Source organism: Lissotriton helveticus, chromosome 4_1 (assembly GCF_964261635.1).
Source record: "Lissotriton helveticus chromosome 4_1, aLisHel1.1, whole genome shotgun sequence".
Classification (NCBI taxonomy): Eukaryota; Metazoa; Chordata; class Amphibia; order Caudata; family Salamandridae; genus Lissotriton; species Lissotriton helveticus.
Window position 1 is genome coordinate 1,597,274,965 of NC_136063.1, and position 15,805 is coordinate 1,597,290,769.

General features: G+C 44.7%; 1 protein-coding gene across 2 annotated transcripts in view; it reads left to right on the forward strand.

Moving 5' to 3' along the window:
* The window catches only part of ELMO1 (engulfment and cell motility 1), a 1,412,865-nt gene that overhangs the window by 229,494 nt on the left and 1,167,566 nt on the right, over positions 1-15,805 (forward strand). The window lies entirely within an intron of this gene.

Below are 15,805 nucleotides of genomic sequence, written 5' to 3' on the forward strand. Positions count from 1 at the left end.
TGACAGACAGACAGAGGGATATTCAGAGGCAACAGATTGAGGCAGATACATATGCAGACTCCTATTGCTCATTCCCAGGACTTTTGTGACAGCCCATATAGTCCACTGCAAGAAAAACTAAGGATATCTGTAATAGCATTTTCCTTAACCCCTTCAGTGCTGATGACAAAGCCAGCTCGTCATCAACGTTACCTGCGCTGCGCGGATGACGAGCTGGCTTTGTCATGATCAAGCCATTTTTAAAATGTTAGCGCACAGCGGGAAAACGCGGTAGCGCGGTAGGGGTTAATTTACAGTCACCATCTTATGTTGCACTGGATCCTCATCCTCTTCCTTCCAACGTGACAACTATAAACTCTCTTCTGGAAATATAAGTTTTCCGGTTTCTACTTTCACTGAAAACCAGTTCTCCTGATGATAGATGTCCTTTTAGAACTCTGAAGTCCATGTCTTTGGTGTTCATCCCCATATTTATTTCTGTTCTTAACTCTTCCTTCTCATGAAACGTTATTCCTTAATGGTGCAAATAATAGATTAGTAAGCCCCTCCTAAAAAAAGTCTAATCTAGACCTCTCAGTAAAAGCAGTTTCTATTTTCCTTTCGATCTGCAGTAGCCGAGGATGTCAAAATTTGAAAGTACTTCAGGGTCTCTGATGCCCGTTGAACCCTCCAGTGTCTTCCAATTACCAAACCTATCCACTTCAAGGTTCTTGTTTTTGTTATTAAACATTCCATAAGGCTAGCCCCACTTTCCTCTAGATCATTGATACTCAAAGTACGGAACGGGGGCAGCTTCCGGCCCTCTTGACCTTTAAATGCAGCCTCTTTAGTGAAGAGCAGCACCAGCTGCTGTTTATTTGCTAGCACTAATATATAGAAAAATATGTTAAATACATGGGCAAGCATTTATTAACCTGCAAATAAATGCTTGTTTATTTAATGTTTTTGAACCTCCTTATACAATCCTTGACCCAGCAAGACACCCGACCGCCACCCTGCTGGCATCAGTGCTGCCCTCGGTCACACGTCAAACTGTACTTTGTGGCCCCTGGGCAAATTTGTGTGAGTACCCCTGCTCTAGATCTTGTTACCTAGATGCCCTTCCAGGTGCTCTCTCAAGTACAACTGTTATTGTTGACACAATGCAACAACTAGACTGGTAGGCGGAGCTTTTTCTATTGTGGTGTGCGCCCTCTGGCATTCTCTTTGTCAGTTAAATACTTATGTCTTGCTCAGAAAAGTACTAAAGTCCTACCTTTTCTATTGAGTTCCCGGTTGCTCTCTATAATATATATATCTTACCGTCTGGAGGTAGTTGAAGTTAGGTCTGAGTTTCCATAGGAAGATAATTTTTGGTTTGCTAGAAACTTCGGCCAGTATGATGAATTTTTCTGAAACGTTCCAAAAAACAAGTTTATCTACCTCCACGACTTCCTGGAAAGTTTTGGGGTCATCTGTGAAGCGGGGACAGAGAAAAAGGGGGGTCTTAAAACACAAAATCCCCGTACAATTTTCATAGCCACTTTTTGAGCAGCGCTACCGCAAAAACGACTTCCTAAGACAAGTCAAAACGGAATTACATCAAATTTGTCAGGAAGCTAGATCTTGGTCCAGGAAGTGTCATTTTTATGATTTGGTGTAAATCCATTCAGTGTTTTTTAATAAATTAAGGATCAAAAATATTTGTATATCTACATGGTTGGGTTCGAGGGACACTTGCAAGAGTCTCTCAAACCCAGTTTTAAATAATAGTGCGTTTTGAATGGCCTAGGGTTTTTTTTTCCCATTGGGCCAACACATACCATGGAAGTAAGGCTCTCATGGGAGGGAATGGTCTGATTGGCTGCCTGCAACATGACATTTTTTTTGCAGACAGCTGTTACAGGACTCTGGGACTTAGTCCCCTGTCCCTAGTTTAATTAATGAAAAAGGTACAAGGGGGTAAGGTAGGGATACTCTGCTCCCCCTCCCTTGTAGGAGGGGCCAAAATAAAATAAAAAAGTTAAAAGATGCAATCTGGTACAACTCCTGCAGGATAGTAGCATTAAAAAAAAAAGTTTCTAGTGCTCGGTGTTCTTTATTTTTACAATATTTGGGGAAGGGCCCCCCCTCCCCGAGCTCCTCTTGGGCCCAGACACTCCATCACCGTGGCCGAATTCTCATTAAATGGGAGGTGGTAATGCGGTCTCCCACCCCAAGCCTCTCTTAGGCCACAGGGATCCTAACCCCTGGGGCCGGTGAGCTAATAATGGGGGGGGGCATGTGGCCGCCACTCCCCAACTTGCCAATAGTTCCCACTGACCCATTCGCCGGGGCTGATGTCTTTTAAAAAAAGAAAAAGGGGGAGGGGGTTTCGTACCCCCCCCGAGCCACCTATGGAGTCTTTATCTCCTCAAGCAAAGTTACTTATGTGCAGGAGGAGGGCTGCACCCCTATTCTGTGTTGGTAACCGCCCTGGGGACACTACCCCTGAGGCAAAGTACTTTACAGTGTACTGAGGAGCCCACCACTTCTCCTTCTGGGAACGACCTATAATGCACTGGAAGGGCACCACCACACCAACCCTTTTGTTGTGTGGGGGTCTGCAGGGAGTGCTGCATCTGCTCCCCCAGCAACATTAAAAAACAGTAAGTCTCCAGAGTCATCAAATCTATTACCCCAGGACAACTTAACATATTTTTTTAAAGCACTCCTAGCTGGAGCTCTATGCTCTTTAACTGGAGTTCAGGGCCCTCTGGTAGTTGTTTTTATGAATCCATTTTGTGGGCTGAAAAATGTTACAAGAAAAACTCAGACCTGTGAATCTCTTCTAACATTTTTTTAGCACACAAAGTACATTATTATAAACAATGCAAAAAAGAAGACGCACATGTTTTTTTAAAATTAAACATTCTTCTAATAATCACTATAATTAAACATTACATTGTGTGAATTACTGAAATATAAATTAGATAAAAAACATTGGTGATTTTTGGAGAAAGTTAATAGAGGTTTGCTGCTAGTAAGGGATTTGATACAGGGCCTGGCCACAAATACATGAATAAATAGTCATTTGTTAAAGGTGTGCTGCTGCATTCTGAATGTGTTGTAGGCATTGCATGCTACCTTTTTGAAGCTCCCAAGTATAGGACATTCCCATAGTCCAGCTGCAAAGTCACCAGAGTGTGGACTAGAGTTTTTCTTGGCGATACAGGAAGAATGTCTAAGGCTTTCCTTAGCATTTTGAGGATGCCAAAGCATCTCCGTGCCACCTTCCTAGTGTGGGACTAAAAGGATAGTTTAGGATTGACCCACATTCCAAGATATGTAACTTCTGTTTTAGGCATGGGGACGGGCCCCAGCCTCCTGGGTCACCAGCTGAGCACCAAATGGAAGGAGATTTCCCAATGACCATAACCTCCCTCTTGCTACCGTTCAGCTTTCGGTAGTTATTTGACATCCATGAAGCCAGATCATTGAAACCGGAGCAAAACTGCATAGCTGATTCATTGGAGTCCTGTGCTATGGTCACTACGAGCTGGGTGTCATCCGCATATGACACCATGGTGATCTTGTATTTATCCATAATATCTGCCAAAGGACTGATGTAAAGGGAGTGGTACTTTTTAAGTGCTGTCTTATAAGCCTCCTTGCTTTCTTAAGAGAAGACTATCCTACATTTACGCTAAAGGCACTTACAGCCTTGTTTAGCGATTCTCAGCTCTTCATTATACCAAGAAGCGGCCAAACCCACGCCGGTTGAATGATCACGGGGTTGGATACAGGTCCTACAGCCAACACCACGCTTCACATGTGTGGCATGGGGTTACTTGTCTCTGAGGGCCATTCAACCATGTGCGGCAGGGGGTTGGCTTTACATAAGGTAATAAAATGTTTTTGGTTTTTTTTAAACTAGAAATTCACTGAAAAAAAAAAAGGGTTATCGTGATGTTATGGTTAGGAATTGAAATTTATCATACTTTACATTAAAAAAAAATCTTAGAAGTTCACTGAAAAAGCCATGGGTTAAAGTAACATTAGAGATAGGTGAACATTTCAGTGGCAATTTAATGTTTTACACACTGAAAATCACCAGTTATAGTTATCTTAAGTAACTATAACTTGTGCCTTAAGGTAACTTTAACTTGCACCTTCACCATGCACAGCTAATTATCCCACATATTATATCCATGATGACATGTTCTATAACATCATTGATAACATCACGGCAACATTTGAAATGATCTCATTGATAACAAAACTGTGCATGGGGGGTGCGTGTTATAGTTACCTTAGGGCACGAGTTATAGTTGCTTATGATAACTATAGCTGAAGAATTTTTGTGTTTTTTCTTATTTAAAGTTACGTTGTCACTGAAATTTTCACCTACCTATAGAGTTACTTTACCAAATTTATGTATCCGAAAATCCTGATTTTGCAATGAACAAATCAGGTCAGGAACAGACTCCATTATGACGTGCTTCTTTATTCTTAGATTTCAAAGTCCATATGATGCGTTTTCCGCCGCCGTCCTGCCGCCTTGATCACATTATATATAAATATGTCTGTGTATGTGTGTGTGTATATATACTTATTTGAAGAGTTTTTTATAGCGCTGGCTAGACCCGGAGGTATCAGAGCGCTTTACATGAGGAACATTGAGTTACAGGATACAAATTACATCTGTTACAAGAGCATAGTAAAAACCCATGCAAAAAAACAATTTTAAAGTAGTTCGTCAGAGGGAGACACAGCAGGGAGACCAGGAGAACTGTGCCCAATGTCCAGCTGGGTAGGTCACGGCCGAGGGGGAAAACCAGGGCCAATCTCCTCTATAGCTGTCTAGCAGCTCCACCGGACATCAGCCATGTTGCTCAGGTCTCCGAGGTCAGGGATAACAAAAATAACAGTTTTGCATAGTTCCATTTAGTTATAGTTGCATAGACAAACTTATAAGGACAAGTCCCCAATAGAGGTTGGATGAAAATGGGGAGGGGAGTAGAAACAGGGGGATAGGAAGCAGATCAGTTCTGGCAGACCGGCAGGGGAAGACAGGTACCTCATGGGAGCCCAAAAAGATTAGAGTAAGCTGACCCAAGCCCAGGTGGGGGTCATATAGTCACTAAGTCCAGTGCCAAATTCAATCACTGTGTTGGGTCATCTCAGTAATTTGAGGGACCTAAAGGTGAAGCTGAAAATAAGGAAGCCTCATTAGTGTCCATTAATGTCTGGTGGGGAGCGAGCATCCCAGTGGTAGCCATTCAGGGGCAATGGACAGGTAGGCGACCAGAGGCGTGGACAGGCGGCAAGCAGTGATCCAGGAATCGGTCGAGGCCAACAAGATGGTGGGCCCAGAGTAAGAGTCACAACAACCTCGGCACAAAATGGCGGCCCCCAGATCAACAGAAAATGCAAGCCAAAGAACAGCTCCAACCTCCTCCACAACCAAGCACATCCCGTGTAGTCTATTATGTGCACCATCTTCACCACCACGTTCACGAAACGTTCAGGAACAGGGTTGATGCCCTCTCCCCACCAGGCCGTACACACAGCCATCGCCGACGTGGGGGAGGCAGTCTTCGGCACCCACAGGCTCAGTCAGCTGCTCCACGTCACATAGCAGCCCATGCAGCAATCTCCTGGCAGCACGTCCAGCGGGCCACAAGTACTGCTCTGTCCCTCCTCACCTTCCCAGCAGCTCCAACACGGTCATCACACTCCACATCGCACAGCAGGCGAAGGCCTCCAGTCAGTGCCAGCTCCTCGTAGAGTCCGCCCGCCTCCGCCCCAGCCGGGGCTTTTCATGGGAGGTCTCCATTAGGTGGGCGCCATCTTAGGATCAGGCAGGCTTCTCCACACAGGTCCCCTCCGGGCCCACTGCTTACTGCGCACTTAAATGCAAAGGGAGACTACCCAGACTGGTGAGCCACCCTCGCCGTCGATCACCGCCTTCCCGAATTCAGTGTCTGATTACCATTAGCTTCACAGCATTCGCAGTGTCTCAGGAGCATTGCATCTCGGCGCCACAGATTCGCGCGCTGCGTGCCCCCCAATTGTTCGGTGCTGCAAACCGCATGGGGTTGGTAGAATGCACCGGGACCTCCCTGCGGAGTCACTGAGTTATGGGGTATGCAGCGTTGTTGGGACCACAAAGTCACAGTGCCAGATAACAGCAGGCGCTCAGCTTTGTTCAGCAGCTTCACTCTACGCCGACCTCTGCGCCATCTTGGGTCCGATCCCAGCCCTCCGCTCCAACACTCTTCTGGCTCAATCCCGCACCGTGGAACCCATTCTGGAGCCTAATTCGGCACGCCTGATCAGCACGGGCCGGCGCCGAGCAAAACCGTTCAATTTGCAGCCTCTCTCGCGCTTTCTCTGAATGTCGTAGAGAAATGAATAAGAAATACGGGGGCAGAGATAGGGACAGATATAGATGCCATGTTAGAAATAGACTGAGACATTGATGACGATAAACAGAGGCACTGATTAAGACAGAAATAGAGATGGAGATAGACAGATGCATAGACAAAGGCATAGATAGAGACAGATGGAGAGAAAAAGAGATAGATGGGTGAGAAATAGTGGACGAAGATAGATGGGTAGATCTATAAGTAGGTAGATGTAGGTATATATGCATAGAGCAATGTGGATAGTACAAAAGATAAATTTGTACATGGCCAGATAGCTAGAGATAGGTAGGCAGACACATTAATACAATAGGGATAGATAGCTTGATATAGGCAGAGATGGAGAGAGACAGGGATCGATGGATACATAGATTACACCCGTGTGGTCAGCAGGTACTACTTGCAAAAGCCATATGACTTAACACTTTGGCCTACCATTCTTTTTATAAGCTTGCAAAGCCATTTTCTTACCACTGATCTGCTCAAAATGTTCAACCTGAGAGCTCAAAATCAACTACTGTGCCCAGCAGTTGAATATGACAAGTCACATCACCTGATGGCTTGCCTAAAAGGTAGATCAAGATATCACAAAAGCCACCAGCAAGTCCCAGAAACAACCAGGCAGCAGAAAGATATAGACCTAGATCTAGAGAGAAAAATTGAGATAGCGACTTATTGGGAGCGATATTTGGACCGATTACACCAGTGTTCCCCAGCAGGAAACACGTTACACAGGTCACCTGACCTGCTGCTCTGGATCACCCTTCCTCCAGTCAGCCTGTGTAACTGTTTTCTTACTCCCCGGCAAACTCAAACGTTCCAGCCAGATGCAGCAAAACCACCATGGTCCCACCATACCTACTGCATAGCACATATCATGTGACCTGCTGCTACAACCCACCTTTCCTTCAGCTCAGCTTGCAGAGTCTATTATTCTTCCTTCTTCATTTTTAGGTTGAGCCTGGGTAACACATGCGCTGCTATGCGAGGCATGCTGTATTGAGTCATGGGACAGAAGCTCTGCCCATTTCCCACCCATCTTTTCAATTGGCTCCTGTTACTGTCCTTTCTAAATCATTGTTTTTGATTGATAAATGGGCTTAGAAGTCCCTCCGTTGGTACCACCTTGTCTGCATTTGTAACCTCCCATATGGACTGGACTTTTGACTTGTTGTTACACGGTCTACTTTGTCTACTCTGTGAGCACTATGTTTTTTAATGATCTTCCAGTACTTCATCCACTATGTGCTTTCCTACAAGGCAGCATGCCACCCGCTTTTATATTTTTAATAGTAATAGCTGCGGGTCTGCTTTGACTATAGCGGCCGTGCTTATTTATCTAATTTTCAGCGCGGTCCGCTTTAAATAAATAAATAAGCGCGGCCGCTATACTTAAAGCCATTAAAAGTAAAAACCTGCATGGAGGGAGATCATTTTAGTTCTTTGACCTATAAGTGAACCTTCAGTAAATCCTTTCCCAATTACACTCATTCTTATTCATTCTCATTCACTCATACATACTCGAAATCAGGCCCAGTTTTACCAATGCTTTGTGTCGGGTGTCCACTTTCTGATACAAACCTGGTGCAAAGTGTTAAGGTGGCACAGTGTTCGCGCTACATAGTTTCCGAAAGTATTGCAAAGTTGAGCTATCAGCTGCTTTGTGTTACTTTGCATCAGGAGGACATTCCATGGGCGGTGCAAGGGCGTTTCTATGCCATTGGCTAGCTGCAAACATTGTGTGCGGAAATGAGGTGAACCATATGGTGTGGTTGAGAGACCTCACTGTTTAGTACACTACCAAGCCCTTTTAGAATCAGTCAGGCTTTTTAGTCAAACCTTAGCTCAATCCTGGGTAGTTGTGGCATCGAGCAGTCAGACATCAACAAAGGAACAAGTTTAAAGCACGTACCTCACCAAAACAATTGAAGTAGAAAGAAATGCACCTTTTGAGAAATCGAACACCAATTTATAAAAACAGATTGTATTTCTATAAATGTATAGACACCAAAATGAAAAAGATCCATAGGAGGGTTCCTAAGATATAGATTTAAAAAATAATCCGTAAATCACACATTTTCACTTAAGCACAAACAAGCATAGGCAAATTAAAAAATGTTTGACATTTAGAAACCTTTTCAAGAAAACTTTGAGAAAAGTGGAATGCAGTTTGTTAGTTACTTTGGATGATCAACTCCGGCATGGAGCCAGTAAGGGGAGTAACAAAGTACAAAGACAAAAAATGACTTCCGCAGGAGGAGCAGTCTACAGTTCAGTTCCAGTGTAAATGGTTACTTGCCATTAACTTCTTTGAAGCGGTACTGATGCAAGAAACACAGGATTCTGAAGATGCTCAAGGATGCTGAAGATGCTGCGTGGTTGATAGGGGTCTTCTTGGGGCTACCCCTCACTCCATGGACTTGGTTGAGGCAATTCTGGCCATAGGGGCTGATGTCCCGCAAAGTCCTCTCGGGCTCAGCAGAAGTCCAGTTGGTCACTGGACCATCAATCATCTGCACTACGAAGTCAGTGGGTGCCACCTTCTTCTTGAAGTAACACCCCTTCTGTGTGACTAAACTGCACTCCGACAGCTTTCCTGGTCCAGAAGATTTGGATAAAATGTTGGGGCATTGAGTCCAGGTCTCTTAGGTAACTCTGGGTGGAGTATGGGGAGTGGTGCGACACGTAGTTCCACGGAGATTAAAAAAAACTCAGTGGAACTATGCTCCGCTCTGCCCCGGGCCCTCTGCCTGCACTCCTCCTCGCCGCGGTGTCCCCTTCTTCCGTCGTCGTCCTCCTCGCGTACCCGTACATATTACATCTTGTGTGAACTGCGCATGCACAGTTCATGCAAGACTTAATACGTACAGGGACGCGAGGAGGAGGATGACGGAAGAAGGGAGACACTGCGGCGACTCGCGGGTGAGGAGGAGGGCAGGTAGAAGAGAAGGTAAACGGTTTTTAAAAAGTGTTTAATTAAGGGGGCTGGCCTCATGCTCTGCTCTGCCACGGAATCCAAGTTTTGTGGCAACTTTGCTTTCCCAGTGGAGCGTGGAGTTGGTAAAACTCCGCAAACTCTGCTGGCAGAGCGGAGTACTCGGCCCGGGGTTACTCTTAGGCTGCACGGTGGGAGTAACAATGATCCGGTGTTCTCAGGTACCATCTCATATGGCAGATTTCTGTGGCCCTGTGCTGTGAACAGGAAGCCCATCAACTGACTTGTAGTCTGTCGTTCTGTCTGGTCCCCGGGAACATCTGCTCCAGCACGCCACAGCAGGCACAGTCCTTTCCTTCGCTGGCCCAAGGTGCAATAGGTGCAGTCCAACTTCGGTACAGCCTTTCTTTGCCAGGCCCTCGGTCAGCAGGGCAGTTCTTCTTTAGTCCTTTTCTCCGGTCCAAGCGAGATCTGAGTTCCGGGTGCTATTTTTATGCCCAGAAAGTGCCCTCAGGTGGTGTCGCAGTCAATGGGTTATTAGGTTCCCTCCCACCTCATCACAACTTCCCTTTGAAGAGTGGCATCTAGCCATCACTGAATGTTCTATTCTGCTCCCTCTCAATATGTCAGAACTCCTCTCTCGGTCTCATGAGCATAATAGGCCAGCCCTGGGAGGTGGCTGCCTGTAGACTACATGCCCATGATAAAAACAGTTTGGCAACTGGCTTCCCCTCTCTCTCCCCGATGCAAACCTGTCTATCTTAACAAAAGAGCATCACCTCTTGTGAGTGCTCCCCATTTGTCCTTCAACGGCAGCTTCCCCTTTAAAGCTTGCCTTTTTGGCTCACAATCTATATGCCTTGCTGCCAAGAGGAGGTAACATCTCCTTCAGGGCAGCCCTCTATTCTTACCTGTTCTGGGAGTTATTTCACACCACCTCAGGTGGGCAGATGACTGTCTCATTGCCAGCATCTGTGAATAGCCATTGGGTTGGGCAACAGAGTGGAAACATTCTAAATGTTGCATGTAGTAAAAAGTTACACTAAATTCGATTTGGGCATCAAATCGAATTTAATGTAACAAGTTGTTTTATACCTTGAAGTACCAACTTTAGCAGCCCCATTCAAAAGTTAGCACCATTTAGTCAGTGAGAAACCCTGTACTTGCTAGTGGGGCTACTAGCCTCTCTCACGGTAAAAATGACAATTGCAAATTTTTACCATTGGAACATGTAAAGAACATGTTCTATTTTCAATTATGTTACACCCTGCCTTAGGACTTAATAGGCCTTCTGTAGGAGTGACTTACACATACTAGAAAGGGAGGTTTGAGCTGTGCCATTACTTTAAATGGCAAAGGCGAGTTAGCAGTTTAACTGGTCTTCCAGGCTGCAGTGACAGGCTGGGGGACCCATTTTCTCTTGTCACACTCTGGGTGCACAACAAGTGCTGCAGTCCCTGGGGTGACATTCTAGCTTACAGACCCTGGTTACCCCTGGTACTATATAAGGGGAACTTACTTGTAAGTTAGCTTAAGCCAATTGGGCATACCCAATAAAACATGCATGTTCAAGATTCAGAGTACTGTCACGGAGGGCTGATTAGCAGGCTTCAGGGCACTGTGAGTAAAAAAAAACCTAGCAGCATCAGTCCAAAACTTTGGGGTTGATCATGCAAAAATAGGCATTTCCTTACAGTGGTAGAGCGAAATTGGCGCCACAATCAGTACCACTCTTTGAGGCAGTCATTAAAAGGAGAAATATTCTAATTCTTCCTTGTTTTTTCAACTTTGTATGTGTGCTGTACATTGCAGAACACTTAAAGCGGGGAAAGTCTTAAAACACAGTTTTAAGATGACTCGCACACTATCAGTATGGCGCAAGAGTGTGCGCGTTGGAGTATGTCTGCCAAAAGTGCATTAGCACATGGGGAGAGAAAAAATGCACCATACCTTCGTATATATAGCACTTTTTTTTCACTCTGACCTTGGACAAAAGGCAGGGCAGCAAATGTGGTGCGGCATTGCCTTGCACCAAAGAATAGAAAATCTGGGTCTTAATCTTACTCACTACCTCTCACTGACTCTCGCTCATTTTCACACAAACTCTCTCAAATAAACCCACTCGCCCGCAAGTATGCACATGATATACATTTAAAAACTGGATTTACTTAACACAGCAGCCACCAATGGTCCCATTCCAGCAAAGTGTGCTCCATCTTTTATTGAACTGATAGTGAGTTATAGAACATTATTCACTATCGGTATAATAAAAACGAGCAGATATAAAGAATGTGACGCTGACCCGGTGTTCTTGGCACTGATTTTGCCACCTCTGAGGCAAGGGTTCACAAGGGGCAAGACGGGGGTCGCACCTGCACAGCTGGAGACCCCTAAATAACTCTATGTGCAGCACTATGACACCCAAACGGCAACAGCAAGCACAGAGTGTCAACATTCACAAAACACAGAGGGCTGTCGAGGAACCCAAAGCAAACCTAAAAATCTCACACTGCGGGTAATTCTCACACTCAATCAAAAGATCCAGTGGTGTCTAATAACATTGGTTAAGAAAAAAATCCCCACTATCTGGTTGTGTCCCACCTTACACTGCAACAGCTTGTCTAATGCTTTTATTTTCTTTACTTCAATTAGGGACAGGTTATGTATGCATTTCCACTTGTTCTGAGAAGTATCGCAGAGGCTTGTGCACTGGAGTGCTAAATGTTGTACTTCCAGTAGTCGTCTGGTACAAATGATGGAGCTACATTGTGCAGTACTGTTGAAAAGTGGTCCATCTGACACTGATGTACTTTACATCCTCCGGCTCTAGACTATTGTTTGAGGCAGATTCCATCAGCAGATGTGCATCTCTGAGTCATGAGGAAGACGTGCATTGTGAAGGAAGCTCAAGAACTTGGCCGCCCCTTGACATTTTCAGACTGAACAGCATGGTCCAGGATTTCTACTTGATGGTTGAAACTGATGTTTAGTTTCCTTCTAAACATTGCACATTTAACGAGATTACATTAGAATATCTGGCACAGGAAGCAGGTATTTGCCTGGAACTAACCTATTTAGTTCAAGTGTCGAAACTGGGATTAGAGTCCTGCATTTTACTTCCAAAATGAGTAAGTAAGTCACCATACGATCTCTCTACAAAATATGAACCTGACAGGTTTACTGAACCTATATCGCTTTTAATAGGGTTTAAAGTGGCAAGTGCACAGTGTTCCCGGCAACCTCCGATGCTGTTTACATATTAGTTTTCTGTAGCGCCAGCATGCCGCCTCGCTCAGAGGGCCCAGTACAAACAAGCCTAGGTACATAAGCTGCTGCAAGTACCTAGTTATGTCACCACTTTTCAGAACTTCGCGTTCCTTCTGTCTCAGTGTGCCCTAATGCAAACAATACTAATGATGTTGAAAAATAAGTTTACAGTGTGAAACTCCATGTGCACTGAAGATGCGGGGACCGGAGTGCTTTCGGACAGCTTCTTTCCCCATATGTCCAAGGACAGTGGACACTACGTTTAAGGGAGGATGCTCACGTTGTGGGCACGAGCGACATTCTAGCTCCCTTCAGGGTGCACTCAGTTATCTGTATCGAGCGCTTTATCCAGTCACATTTCATGTCCAGTCCTTTGGAGACCGGCATTTGGTTTTCTGCTTTAGTGCTTTCACAACATTAAATGGACGTCCGGTGTAAAAAAATATATTTTGTAGGAGGTGTTCTATTAAGAATTGATGTAATGTATTTTGATTTATAATGTGATGATTCAGGCATTGTGATGCAAATGGATTCTAGCAATGTCACTGGCACTACGCGTCACCTCACACTACAAATCTACTTGTGACAGTTGGACGTGGTAATTGTCAGGAGATGCCGAGGGTACCAGACGTATCTGTGGCTGTAAGAAGTAAACTTACCTTGAACCTAAGAAAGGGTCTCAGTCATTATTTCAGAAGTGGCGATGAGCGTATTCAGCCCTAGCTGCTTCATCATCTTTGTATGCTAGAATGAAGCCCAATGCTTGTTTAAGAACCCTCTTTTTCTCTAGATTTGATCTCGGAAGCTTATCAGTGAGCTTTCTGTAGATAGCACATTGGAAAACTTACAGCTGGTCAAAGGGACAGATTGGAGACCAGTGGTTGAAAAGATTGTTAATAGTATAAAACATCTTGCAGAGTAGGATGTTGTTTTGCCTTTAAGACCTAGAACGCTTCTGTGTTAACATTCTTGTTATGTTCACCTGGTCAATCCAGTGCGTGTTTGAGCACAGCTTAGAGACTAAACAAGTCCTGGATAGACCGGGTGAAGGTAGGCTTGCGCTTTGAAAACAAAAGTGCCGGTTTCTTGTGAGTGAAGTTGAATATTCTTGTTTTACCACGTCTAAAGGAGGGAATTGTTGAAATCTATACAACTCATAGCAACTCCCACAGATAGAGACCAGTTAAGGGTAATTTGTTGCCCTCATAAAGTATTATGGCAAGTTCGTAAAATGTTTTACAGACAAGACTGAAGTGTTGAGAATACTGTTAAGCAAACATGATATTGTGTGTGGGAAACGTGTCAACAACAATTTGACAGTGTCAAACATGATGTTTGCTCTGCTGAGATCTTGGGTCTGTTTAACAATAAATGAAAGATTGTATTGGCAGTTGATGTAAGTGTTGTAGACATCTGTGCGATCTTATCACAATTACATCATAAAACTAAGAAAGCAGTGGACCTGGACAGAGTTTGACTATGTGGAACTCCGCAAAGTGACCAAAAAACTCTGGTCCGCCAGGCAGAGTTCCGCAAGTGGCGGAGTGTGTTTGATCATGCCATTCGTGTTGATCTTCAGCATGTGCAGTGCAAGAGGGTACTGCTTCTTTTCTTGCATTTTGATTAGATTTTCTACTCGAGCGGCAGCTTTCCTAACGCAAAATGAATGCGAGTGGTCGCAACCATCCACGATCGCCCACGTTGAGAAATCTGACTGCCTGCGTTGAGAAATCTTGCCGAGAGGTGGATTTTCCTCGCTCGCGCTCGCCAAGTGGAAGTTGGCGAGCGCGAGAAAGAAAAAAAACTCTGCGGGGAGTTCGGAAAACTCCACAAACAGAGCAGAGTTCACCGTCCAGGCCTAGAAAACAGTAGCATTTGCTTTGTGGTCTTATACCAAAACAGAGCATGATTACTCTGTCATAGATTTTGATGCATTTCGGCAGCTTGGGGATTGGAATATTTCAAGACTTCTGTCTGGGACCTTCCCGGTTTGCTTCAGACTGATCAGAAGCCTCTCATTAAGATCTTATCACTTGGAGAGGCAGGAAAGTGTTTGGGAAGTTTGGCCAGGCTTGCTAGCTGCAGACTCCAAGAATAGCCATGTAAAGTAGAACACATTACTGGTTCGAGATATGTCCAGGCTGATTGTTTGTCTCCACTCTCAGTAGTTTGGGAAAAGATGAATGATGATGCTGTGAGACCAAAAGAAAAGAAAGGTGCCATAGACAAAGTGAATGATGTGCTGGATTTGAGTGGAGGTGCGTTTTCGTGCAGAGTAGAAAAAGGAAATGGTTAGTTATGCTGTTCTGGCTGAATTTCTTCTTATAGTTTGAAATGGTGGCAGGAGGAAAAGGTCTGTGCATTTGTCAGTGAGACCGTACCTCAAAGTGTTAGAGTTGGCTGTATATGGTGACATCATGCTGAAGGAGGGAGATAAGATTGTACCTCCTGCTGGGCTATGGAGAAAAGTCATCAACTTGGACCTTGAAGTTTGAAGCTTGAAGCCAAAGTTTGAATAAAATGAGATTTAGAGCAGTTTTGGTAACCTGGAATGGATGGCGATGTATCATCATGGGTAGAGCCATGTGCCAAATATAAAGAAGGTGAGAAAAGATTGAGAGTGGGTCTGCAGTCCAATGTAGGGGAAATGCGGGAACCATATCTCTCCCTCTCAACTTTTCTTCTTCTGTCAGTCAATTTAGTCCAGCACTTTCATAAGGCAAAGTAAGTCTGTTGCCCTAAGGCACCACAACTGCAAGGTACTAGCTTACAAGGAAATGCAGACATTTTTATTTTTATTGTGTAACAGGAAGTCGTAGTAACATCAAAAGCACATTTTGCCTGGAGTACTGAAAATGTTTGCATCACATCTGCCCCAGTGCAGTTCCTTCTCTGCGTTACCATGTTTGTTTGCTTGAAGCCGCATCCCCCCCCCCCAACATGCTTGGGAGCAATGTCTTCCCTCAGCGTATCCTTAAGAACTGGCTTCCTCTCAATCTTCTGCTTAGCTCTGGGGTCAGTATATAGAAGAAGAGGGATTGTTCACAGGTGCAACAGCTGCATGACTACACTCTTTGCCACGGTGATAACATGAGGCGCAAAGCTGAAAGAGAATCACTAGGTTCAATAATTTTAGGGAGTTGAGTGGGAGAGTACAGAGGCATAAGAGACAGTTCAAGGGTAGCACATCAGGCTGATTTTTCTGACTACATAATTT